This window comes from Symphalangus syndactylus, chromosome 9, assembly GCF_028878055.3.
Source record: "Symphalangus syndactylus isolate Jambi chromosome 9, NHGRI_mSymSyn1-v2.1_pri, whole genome shotgun sequence".
NCBI classification, from domain to species: domain Eukaryota; kingdom Metazoa; phylum Chordata; class Mammalia; order Primates; family Hylobatidae; genus Symphalangus; species Symphalangus syndactylus.
The window spans coordinates 71338138-71350899 of NC_072431.2; positions in this window are offsets into that span (position 1 = coordinate 71338138).

The window sequence follows — 12762 nt, forward strand, 5'->3', positions numbered from 1 at the left end:
CTTTCTTGCTTGCCGTTCACCTTCTGCTGTGCAGCCGGCCCAGTTCCTAATAAGCCATGGACCAATACCAGTCCATAGCCTTAGGGTTGGGGGCCCCTCCCCTAATTCCATTTTTTGTTTTTTTTTTTTGAGACGGAGTTTCACTCTTGTTGCCCAGGCTGGAGTGCAATGGCTTGATCTTGGCTCACTGCAACCTCCGCCTCCCAGGTTCAAGCGATTCTCCTGCCTCAGCCTATTGAGTAGCTGGGATTACAGGCACCTGTCACAACGCCTGGCTAATTTTTCATATTTTTAGTAAAGATGGGGTTTCACCACGTTGGCCAGGCTGGTTTTGAACTCCTGACCTCAGGTGATCTGCCCGCCTCAGCCTCTCAAAGTGCTGGGATGACAGGCGTGAGCCACCGTGCCTGGCCAATTTCCCTTTTTTAATCAACTGTTCACCCCACTCCCAGCCCTTGCAACAACTGATCTGTTTTCTCTTCTGTATTGGTCTGTTCTTGTGTTACTATAAAAGAGTACCTGAGACTGGGTAATTTATAAAGGGGGGTTATTTGGCTCACAGTTCTGCAGGCTGCAGGCTGTACAGAAAGCATGTTCTGGCATCTACTTCTGGTGAGGGCCTCAGGAAGCTACAACCATGGCAGAAGGGAAGGGAAGTGGTAGACCACTTGGTGAGAGCAAGAGCAAGAGAGAGAGGGAAAGTGCCACACACTTTCACACAACCAGATCTCACAAGAACTCACTCACTATCATGAGGACAGCACCAAGACATCCATGAGGGATCCACCCCCATGACCAAAGCACCTCTCACCAGGTCCCACCTCCAACAATGGAGATTACATTTCATCGTTAAGATTTGGAGGGGATACACATCCAAACTATATCATTCTGTCCCTGGCCCCTCACATCTCATGTCCTCCTTTCATTATAAAATTTAATCATCCCGGCTGGGGGTGGTGACTCACACCTGTAATCCCAGCACTTTGGGAGGCCCAGGCAGATGGATCACGAGGTCAGGAGATTGAGATCATCCTGGCTAACATGGTGAAACCCCGTCTCTACTAAAAATACAAAATATTTGCTGGGCGTGGTGGTGGGCACCTGTAGTCACAGCTACTTGGGAGGCTGAGGAAGGAGAATGGTGTGAACCCAGGAGGTGGAGCTTGCAGTGAGCCGAGATCATGCCACCGCACTCCAGCCTAGGTGACAGAGACTCCGTCTCAAAAAAAAAACCATAAAATAAAAAAATTAAATCATCCCTTCTCAATAGTTCCCCAAAGTCTTAACTTGTTCCAGCCACAACTCAAAAGTCTCAAGTCCCAAGTCCAAAGTCTCACCATCAGCGACTCAAGGCAAGTTCCTTCCCCTTGTAAGCCTGTATTTACTCCTAAGTTATAATGAGTTATTTACACCTAAGACACAAATAATAGTGCATGCATTGAGTAAAACATTACCATTCCAAAAGAAAGAAACTGGCCAAAAGGAAAGGGGCAATAAGCCCCAGGCAAGTCTGAAACCCAGTGGGGCAGTCGTTAAATCTTAAAGTACCAAAATAATCTCCTTTGACTGCACATCTTGCATCCAAGGCAGTGGTGCAAGTTGGGTCCCAAGGCCTTGGGCAGCTCTGCCCCTGTGGCTTTGCAGAGTATAGCCCCTGTGGCTGCTCGCATGGGTTGAAGCTGAGTACCTGCAGCTTTTCCAGTTGCAAGGTGCAAGCTGCTGGTGGGTCTATTATTCCCACAGCTCCACTAGGCAGTGCCCCAGTAAGAATTCTATATGGGGCTCCAACACCACATTTTCCCTTAGCACTGACCTAATAGAGGTTCTCTGTGAGGACTCCATATCTGCAGCAGGCTTCTACCTCAGCACCTAGGCTTTTCCATAAACCGTCTGAAATCTAGGTGGAAGCTGCCAAGCCTTCTTCACTCTTACGTTCTATGTGCCCACAGGCTTAATACTATGTGGAAGTCACCATGGCTTATAGCTTATGCCCTTTGGAGCAGCAGCCTGAGTTCTACCTGGGACCGTGAGCCACACCTATAGCTGGAGCAGCTGAGATGCAGGGGCAATGGCCTGAGGCTGAGCAGGACAGCAGCATCCCAGGCCTGGCCCCTAAAAGAGACTGGCCTGGCTGTTTGACAGCAGCATCCCTGAGGCCTGGCCCCTCAAAAACTTCCGAAATGCCCATGGGGCCTTTTTCCCATTGGATATTAGTACTTGGCTCCGTTTTAGTCATGCAAATCTCTCTAGCAAGTGGTTGCTCCACAGCCTGCTTGGATTCTTTCTCTACCTCATGGCCAACTTGCAACTTTTCCAAACTTTTATGTTCTGCTTCCCTTTTAAATGTAAGTTGGAACTTTAAATCATTTCTTTGCTCCCGTATCTGATAATAGGCTGTTATAAGCCACGTCACCTGTTGAATGTTTTTATTCTCAGAAATTTCCTCTGCCAGATACCTTTTAAGTCATCATTCTTAAATTCAAACTTCCACAGATCCATAGGATATGAACACAATGCAGCCAAGTTCTTTGCTAGAGCATAATAGAGCTGACCTGTACTCCAGTTCCCAATAACTTCTTCCTTTCCATCTCAGACCTCATCAGCCTAGCCTTCACTGTACATATTTCTATTAGTATCTTGGTCATGACCATTTAACCAGTCTCTAAGAAGTTGCAAACTTTCCCTCATCTTCCTGTCTTCTTTTGAGCCTCCAAACTCTTCCAACCTATGCCTGTTACCTAGTTTCAAAGCCACTTCCACATTTTTGGGTATCTTATAGCAACACTCTGCTCCCACTACCAACTTTCTGTTTGTTCGTTTTTGCATTCTACAAAGAAATACCTGAGGCTGGATAATTTATAAAGAAAAGGGTTCAATTGCCTCATGGTTCTGCAGGCTGTGGAAGTGTGGTGCTGGCCTCAGCTTGGCTTCTGGTAAGGCCTCAGGGAGCTTTTACTCATGGTGGAAGGCAAAACAGGAGCAGGCATGTCACATGGTGAGAGTGGGAGCAAAAGAGTGAGTGAGGAGGTGCCATGCCCTTTTAAACAACCAGATCTTGTGAGAACTCACTTATTACCAGGGGATGATGCAAAACCATTCATGAGGAATCCACCCCCTTGATCCAATCATCTTCCACCAGGCCCCACTTCCAACACTGGGAATCACATTTCAACATGAGATTTGCAGGAGATAGATATTATGTCCCTCTAGTATTGACTATTCCAGAATGTCATCTAAAAATAATTGTACAATATACAGCCTTTAAAGTCTGGCTCCTATCACTTGGCATAATGCATATGAGATTCTTCCGTCTAGTTGAGTCTCAATAGATTGTTTCTTTCTTTTGCTGAGTAGTAGTATTCCATTGTATGGATGTACACACTTTTTTATCCATTTGCACGTTGAAGAACATTTGGATTGTTTCAATTTTTGAGCAATTATGAATAAAGACTCTATAGACATTTGTGGATAGGCTTTTGCACAAATATATTTCTATTTCGCTTGGGCATATCTAGAAATGAGGTTGTTGTGTCTTATGGCAAGTGAATTTTACTGCCAAACTATCTCCAGTGAGATCATACTATTTTGCATTGTCACTAGCAACATATCGAAGGTTCCAGTTGCTTCACATCCTCCCAGGTACTTGGTATTGTTAGATTTTTGTTAGTGGTGGTGGTGGGTTTTAGCTATTCCAATAAGTATATTTGATATCTTATTATGGTTTTAATTTACATTTCCTTAATGAATAATGTGATGAGCATATTTTCATATGCTTATTTGCATTCCTCCCCCCTTTTTTAGAGACAGGGTCTTGCTCTATCACCTATGCTAGACAGCAGTGGCACAATCATAGTTCACTGTAATCTTGAACTCCTAAGCTCAAGCAGTCCTCCCACCTCAGCCTCCCAAAGTGCTAGAAATACAGACATGAGTCACCACACCCGGCCCTTGCACTCCATATACCTTCTTTAGTAAAATTTCCTTTCAAATCTTGTAACTATTTTGTAACTGAGCTGTTTTCCTTTGTTGAGTTTCAGGAGTTCTTTATATATTCTAGATGTGAGACCTTTATCTGATACATGTTTTACAAGCATTTTTTGCCAATCTGTGGCTTATCTTTTCATTCTTTTAATAGCGTCTTCTGAAAGCAGGAGTCTTTAATTCTGGTAAAGTATCATTTATCTTTTTTTTTCTCTTTTAGGTATTGTGGTTTTAGTGTTGTATCTAAGAAATTATTGCCTCACTCAAGATGACAAAATTATCCTATGTTTTCTTCTAGAAGTTTTGTAGTTTGGTCTTTACATTTAGTTCTATTTTTTTTCTTTTTTCTTTTTCTGAGATGGAGTTTCACTCTTGTTGCCCAGGTTGGAGTGCAATGGCGCAATCTCGGCTCACTGCAACGTCTGCCTCCCGGGTTCGAGTAATTCTCCTGCCTCAGCCTCCAGAGTAGCTGGGATTATAAGGCAAGTGCCACCACACCCAGCTAATTTTGTATTTTTAGTAGAGATGGGGTTTCTCCATGTTGGTTAGGCTGGTCTTGAACTCCTGACCTCAGGTGATCTGCCCGCCTCGGCCTCCCAAAGTGCTGAGATTACAGGCATGAGCCACCGTGCCTGGCCACATTTAATTTTTTAATCTATTTTTGTATATAATAGAAGGTATGAATTACGATTCATTCTTTTGTATGTAGATATTCAATTGTTCTAGCATTTATTGGAAGTACTATAATTCATTATTGTCCTTGCATCTTTCTTCAAAATCAAAGGTCATATATGTCAGAGTCTATACCTGGACATGATATTGTGTTCCATTGATCTACATGTCTATTCTTTTGCCAATATCACACTATTTTGATTAATGTAGACTTAAGGTGTTGAAATTAGGTAAGGCAAGTCCTCCTATTTGGTTCCTTTCAAAAAATGTTTTAACTCTTTTATATTTATTTCCTTTTTCTATATCAATTTTAGAATCAGTGTGACAATTTCTACAAAAAAACCCATAGGGATTTGATTGGCGTTACATTGAATTTATACATCAGTTTGAGAAGAATTAACATATTGACAATATCGAGTCCTCCAACCTATGAATATATCTCCATTTATTTAGAACTTATTTTACTGATTTATTATTTATTTATTTATTTATTTGGAGACGGAGTCTGTCTGTCGCCCAGGCTGGAGTGCAGTGGCACCATCTCTGCTCACTGCAACCTCTGCCTCCAGGTTCAAGCAATTCTCCTGCCTCATCCTCCTGAGCAGCTGGGATTACAGGGGCATGCCACCACACCCAGCTGGTTTCACCATGTTGGTCAGGCTGGTCTCAAACCCCTGACTTAAGTGATCTACTTGCCCTGGCCTCCCAAAGTTCTGGGATTACAGGCGTGAGCCACTGTGTCCGGCCTACTGATCATTTTTGTGTAGTTGTCAGCATACAGGTATTGCAAATAATTTGGTAGATTTATACCTAAATAGTTCATGGTTTTGGTGCCATTGTCAATGGTACTGGGTTTTTAAGTTTTTATTTACAAATGTTCATTGCATATATATATATATATATATATATATAATACAGTTGATTTTTATACATTGACTTTATGTATTACATTATTTCTAAACTTACTGGTTCTAGCACTCTCTTTGTATATTCTTTGGGATCTTCTAGGTAGATAACCATGTTGTCTGAGAGTAGGGACACGTTTCTCTCTAATCCACATGGCTTTTATTGCTTTTTGTTGCTTTTTTGCCTTACTGGGCTGACCAGGACACCCAGGATAATGTTGAATAGGAATGGCAGAACATCCACCGCAAAACTAATCATAACTTTTAGCCAGAATAAATTACTTCTATTTCACAGAGAAAACTGGGAAGAAAGTAGTTGAAAACTCATTGTCATACACAAACACTTTAGTAGACTATCAAAATTCATGAATACACATAACAGAATTTTCTTTTTTTTAAATTTTATTGACCAGGTGCGGTGGCTCACACCTGTAATCCCAGGACTTTGGGAGGCCGAGGTGGGTGGATCATGAGGCCAGGAGATCGAGACCATCCTAACATGGTGAAACCCCGTCTCTACTAAAAATACAAAAAATTAGCCGTGCGTTGTGGTGGGTGCCTGTAGTCCCAGCTACTTGGGAGGCTGAGGCAGGAGAATTGCGTGAACCCGGGAGGCGGAGCTTGCAGTGAGCCGAGATCAAGCCACTGCACTCCAGGGTGGGCAACAGAGCAAGACTCCGTCTCAAAAAATATATATATTTTACTTTAAGTTCTGGGATAATTTGCAGAACGTGCAGGCTTGCTACATAGGTATGCATACCATGGTGGCTTGCTGCACCCACCAAGCCGTCATCTAGGTTTTAAGCCCCAGATGCATTAGGTATTTGTCGTAATGCTTCCCCATCCCTTGCCCCCCATGCCCTGACAGGCCCCGGTGTGTCATGTTCCCCTCCCTGTGTCCAAGTGCTCTCCATGTTCAACTCCCACTTATGAGTGAGAACATGCTGTGTTTGATTTTCTATACCTGTGTTAGTTTGCTGAGAATGATGGTTTCCTGCTTCATCCATGTCCCTGCAAAGGACAGGAACTCATTCTTTTTTATGGCTGCATAGTACTCCATGGTGTATATGTGCCACATTTTCTTTATCCAGTCTATCATTGATGGGCATTTGGGTTGGTTCCAAGTCTTTGCTATTATAAGTAGTGCTGCAATAAACATATGTGTGCATGTGTGTGTCTTTTTTTTTTTTTTTTTGAGATGAAGTCTTGTTCTGTCTCGAGGCTGGAGTGCGGTGGTATGATCTCAGCTCACTGCAACCTCCACCTCCCAGGTTCAAGTGATTCTCCTGCCTCAGACTCCCAAGTGGCTGGGACTACAGGCAGGTGCCACCACGCCCGGCTGATTTTTGTATTTTTTTTAGGGACGGGGTTTCACCATGTTGGCCAGGATGGTCTTTATCGCCTAACCTCATGATCTGCCTGCCTCAGCAGCCCAAACTGCTGGGATTACAGGTGTGAGCCACCGCGTCAGCCGTGCATGTGTCTTTATAGTAAAATGATTTATAATCCTTTTGGTATATACTCAGTAATGGGATTTCTGGATCAAATGGTATTTCTGGTTCTGGATTCTTGAGGAACTGCCACACTGACTTCCACAATGGTTGAACTAATTTACACTCCCACCAACAGCGTAAAAGCGTTCCTATTTCTCCACAGCCTCGTCAACATATAACACCACACTTCTCACCTTCTAATGTAGCTAAATGAACAAGTTTCCTTAATAGTAACAAGTTCTCAAACATATAGCCATTCTGTAGCGTATAAAAATAATAAGTATAGCATTTGGTAATCAATGTTTCATTATTCATTCTTTTTCAGACATTAGCTAGGTTATCAATAATTATTAACTCAATTTATTATTAATTCAAGGTTTCAAATTACCTGAGGATATTGGAAATTACCTACTAATAAAGCTAACATCCTACAAGGCATACATACTGCTATAAAAACATTTTTCAGAATTATTCAATTTAGCTGAAATTTATATTTTTCATAATCTCAAATGCTACGTAGGGATATTAGTTTATTTGAATCAATATGAAATCAATATGAAAAAGATAGGAAGTTTATGAGAAAAGAAACCAAAATCTTCACACTAATAAATGCAAATGGAAAGACATATAGCTATTACTTATGTTTTAAACCAAAATTATTGAGCCAGTTTTTCCAAAGATTTACCTTAACTACGTGAACCAGGATTCTTATATTAATGTTTCTAAGCTAACATTTTTAGTAAGAAGGACTTTTTAAAACCTTGCACTTTAAAGTAGTAGTTTCCTTATTTTCTGCAAATTTCAGAAATAGGAGATTTATATAAGTATCAATTTCTGAAAACTCATCAGATCACTGCTCCTTTATTTTAATATATTTAATAATATAATCTGGAAGTAATAAAACATTTCATATTTGTACAATGAGATATCAAGGGGATTTCTGAACCACAACATGCAGCCATCCAGACACAGAGAGCTCATAGCTTCAATCTCAAGTTAAAAATAATCCCAGAAAAATAAAAAAAAATCACTGGTTTAGATCTCAAAGGGCTGTTCTTCTAGGGAACATGAAATCCATAATTGATTCATGCTCATAAACAGACACACATACAAACGATTAAAAAAGACTATCAAACCAGAATCTCTCTCTCACCCAGCAGAGAACAGACCTGTTATCCACCTATGGGATATCACCAAATGGTCAGATCATAAAACCCAATCCCCAATTATTGCTAACACCAATTAGACTGACAAGCCAAGAATAAAACAAAAATACAAAATCTATAGACATGAAAAAAAAAAAAAAGAATGTGGACAAACTGAGAGCTGGCAAAGTTAGAGCTCATTACCACCCGGGATTCTCTCTGGAAGCCCAGAAAAGACCCGTGTGGGCTTAAACTGGAGTGCAGTGGCACGATCTCAGCTCACTGCAACCTCTGCCTCCTGGGTTTAAGTGATTCTCCTGCCTCAGCCTCTCCAGTAGCTGGGATTACAGGCATGCGCCACTATGCCTGGTTAATTTTTTTATTTTTTTTTTTAGTGGAGATGGAGTTTCCCCATGTTGGCCTGGCTGGTCTCGAACTCTTGACCACAGGTGATCCGCCTGCCTTGGCCTCCCAAAGTGCTGAGATTACAGGCGTGAGCCACCGGGCCCGGCCAAAATGCATTTCTTAAGCAAAACAGTTTAACTGTCTCCTTCAGGTTAGTCCACCTGGACATCTCTGTAGAACAAACCACAAAAAGCACAATTTCCAAAAAGATAAAATCTTGACTCTTACGTAAATATAAAATCAATGCAGGTCAAAAATTTTATTCAATTCATTTGTTAATGAGGGAAACAGTAGTATGTTAAGACTGGTTCAAACAACATTCCAAAAGCTAGGTATTTAGAGACAATTTATGGCCAGGTACAGTGGCTCACACCTGTAATCCCAGCACTTTGTGAGGCCGAGGTGGGAGGAGCTCTTGAGGTAACATAGTGAGACCCCCATATTTACAAAAAATAAAAAAATTAGCTGGGCATGGTGGCCTACGCCTATAGTCTCAACTACTGGGGAAGCTCAGGTGGGAGGATCGCTTGAGCCCAGGAGGTCGAGGCTGCAGTGAGCCATGATCATGCCACTGCACTCTAGCCTGGCAACAGAGCAAGACCTTACCTTAAAATAAATTACAAAGACAATTTACAAAGAAATATTAGGGTATGATGTCTGGGTTAGATACAAAACCACTTAAAGTCCAACAGGGTAATGAACTGTAACTTTTGCGGTTATCGGTTCTATCAGAGAGAAATTACTTTCATCTCTACTGTGCAAAACTCTTCAAGCAAACATGTCACTTCACGTAATCCAGACCTGTAACAAATCGTAAGCCAACAGTTGAACAAAATATATTCCCCTCGTTTGAGTGGGTCTGGGTCAGTATACGACATGGAAAGGACATGCCACTCACCAACTTGTCTTATTTCCAAGTTTTAGATCATTTTTGTTTTTTTTTCTTTTTTTTTCCTTTTCCTTTTTTTTTTTTTTTTTTGAGACGGAGTTTCACTCTTGTCACCGAGGCTGGAGTGCATTGGTGCCATCTCAGCTCATCATAACCTCTGCCTCCCAGGTTGAAGTGATTCTCGTGCCTCAGCCTCCCGAGTAGTGGGACTACAGGCGTGCGCCACCACGCCCAGCTAATTTTTGTATTTTTAGTAGAGATGGGGTTTTACCATGTTGGCAAGGCCAGTCTCGAGCTCCTAACTTCAAGCGATCCACCCATCTCGGCCTCCCAAAGTGCTGGGATTACAAGCATGAACTACTACACCCAGCCTTGGATCATTTTGCCTAACAATAAAAAAAAAAGTTGTCCGACATGGGAGATAAAAGATTCATGCCCTTATGTGCTTGGAGAGCAAAAATAGTAAAATTGATTGCTCTAGACAGATGAAAAGGCATTCCTTTCCTCTTGCCCAACACTAGAACCTCAGATTTCAACTCCCACCACGCTACAGGTGTTCTTTGAAACATTACTTTCTATGAAAGGTCTGGGTTCTTTAAGACAGTATCAAGGCAGTTCAAATTAATAAAATAGATACAGAGTGTTAACTAACTCACAGGCACCTGTTAGAGAAAACTGACTTCCCTGGGGAAGTCAAAGGAGAGTACCTCTTCCTGAAAGGTGGAGAGACATTCAACATTTGATGTACACAACAGTAAAATGCCCTATGCAGCTCTCTCTTCCTGATCATCCCCTCCAATGTCTCTTTTTGAAATGGCTCCTTCCACAGACACTGTGGACCCCAGCCTGAAGGAGTTCTCATCAGGCCAGGTCCCATCCTGTCTGGTGACTCAAGAAGGCCACCAGTGAGAAACAGATTTGGCTCTAAAAATGAGATGCATGGATTCACTGGCTCTTCAATTCTCCCCACTCCCACTCTGCAGCATGGCCAGAGTGATAGCTTTGCTACTTCTGCTTCTTATGGTCCCCTCCAATGACTTTTGGATTTTTATTTTAACCTGTTTCCTGCTTAAAAACAAAATAAAGAAGGTCGGGTGTGGTGGCTCATGTCTGTAATCCCAGCACTTTGGGAGGCTGAGCCAGGTGGATTGCTTGAGGTCATCCTGACCAACATGGTGAAACGCATCTCTACTAAAAATACAAACATTTGCTGGGCATGGTGGTGGGCGCCTGTAATCCCATCTACTCAGGAGGCTAAGGCAGGAGAATCACTTGAAGCCAGGAGGTGGAGATGGCAGTGCGCCAAGATCATACCACTCCACTCCAGCCTGGGTGAGAGAGAGAGATTCCTTCTGAAAAAATAATAAATAAATAAAGGGCCAGGTGTTAATTAATTAATCATGCCTTAATTCCAGCACTTTGGGAGGCCAAGTCGGGAGAATCACTTGAGCTTAGGAGTTCAAAACCAGCCCGGGCAACATAGCAAGACCTTGTCTGTACTAAAAAAAAAAAAAAAACATATATATATATATTTATATATACATATTTATATATATATATTTATATATATTTATATTTATATATTTTTATATTTATATATATTTATATATATATATATATATATGTAAAATAACAAAAAAACAAAATAAAGGTGATCAAGAAGGTATGATACAACTCATTCAGGTTCCCACCTCCCTAGGACAATGTTTTCTAAACTGCTGGAATATGTATTGTTTATCCTTTATATGGAAAAATAAAGCATAGGTACATTGAATGATTGCACCACTTGGTGACTTCTTACAAGGCGAACATCCTTATAACCATCACCCAGGCCAAGCCCAGAAATCCACTTCCTTTCTCCAAGAGTTACCAGCTAAATCAGTTTAAGTGGAGCAGAGTGGAAAATAACAGCAGGCATCAAATGGAGCCAACAGTGGTTGGAATCTGGCATTTTCCTTCCATATTAACTTTTATGTTAATGTGTGTCTGTGTGTGTATTTATGCATATGTTACTGAGTCACAATTTCTCATTATTGCTCACAATCAAAAAAGTTTTTAATAGGCCAAGTGCGGTGGCCCATGCCTGTAATCCCAGCACTTTGGGAGGCCGAGGTGGGTGAATCACTTGAGGTTAGGAGTTTGACACCAGCCTGGCCAACATGGTGAAACCCCATATCTACTAAAAATACAAAAATTAGCCAGGCCTGGTGGTGTGTTACTGTAGTCCCAGCTACTCAAGAGGCTGAGGCAGAAGAACTGCTTGAATCTGGAAGGCAGAGATTGAGTGAGCCAAGATCGTGCCACTACACTCCAGACTGGTCGACAGAGTGAGACTCCATCTCAAAAAAAACAAAAAAAGAAAGTTTAATAGCCGCCGCACCATAGTGAATTGTTGGGGAGGGGAAATGGGAGAAAACTCCATGATTTTGTTTGTTCCCTAAAAATGGGCAGACACAGGCTTAGGGTCACGTGTTTCCCGCTTTGTAACAACTACAGCAGCTGCCTTTCTCACCTATCAGAACATTTTAGAAAACATAAAATGTTTTTAAAGAAGATGAAATATCTGTCCGTATTATGCAAAAAATGAATAAGGAATATTATAAAGAAAGCAATTAATCCACACTTAAAACTAATTGCCTAACCCAATGGGTCTTTAAATTATTCATTAGTGCTATTTAAAAATAATTCCAGCTTATGAGGAAAACCCATTATAAATTTCTTTTAAGAACTAAAAGGAAAGGGTTTCCATTTTTATTACTTACCAACTGCTTACAGCTCTTGAAACCAGACCCATTTTTAGACCAGCTTAATATATTCATTATCCTGCTGCCCCAATCAAATCATCTTTAACATTTATCATATCAACATTTCATGAGGTTCCCTGTAATGGATTCTGAACTCGCAGAGAGGACAAAGGTATTGTCCAAAAAGAACATAACCAGCTACTCAGGAGGCTGAGACAGGAGGATCACCTGAGCCCGGGAGGTCGAGGCTGTAGTGAGCTGCAATCATGACACTGCACTCCAACCTGGATGACAGAGCAAGATCCCGTATCAAAAAAAAAAAAAAAGATGAAAGGTATGTTTAAAAAGAAAAAAAAAAGACTTTCAGAGAACAAAGCAAGAAACCACTAGCAAGATTTAACAATTTCCTCAGATTAAGTTCATGATTGTTCTTCCATCTCCAACTGAGTGACCTGGGATTTCCTCATGAGTTTTGCTCAAGTTAGTTAAGACTTCTGAATTCCTTCTCTGCTGTCTTCATTTACTTCA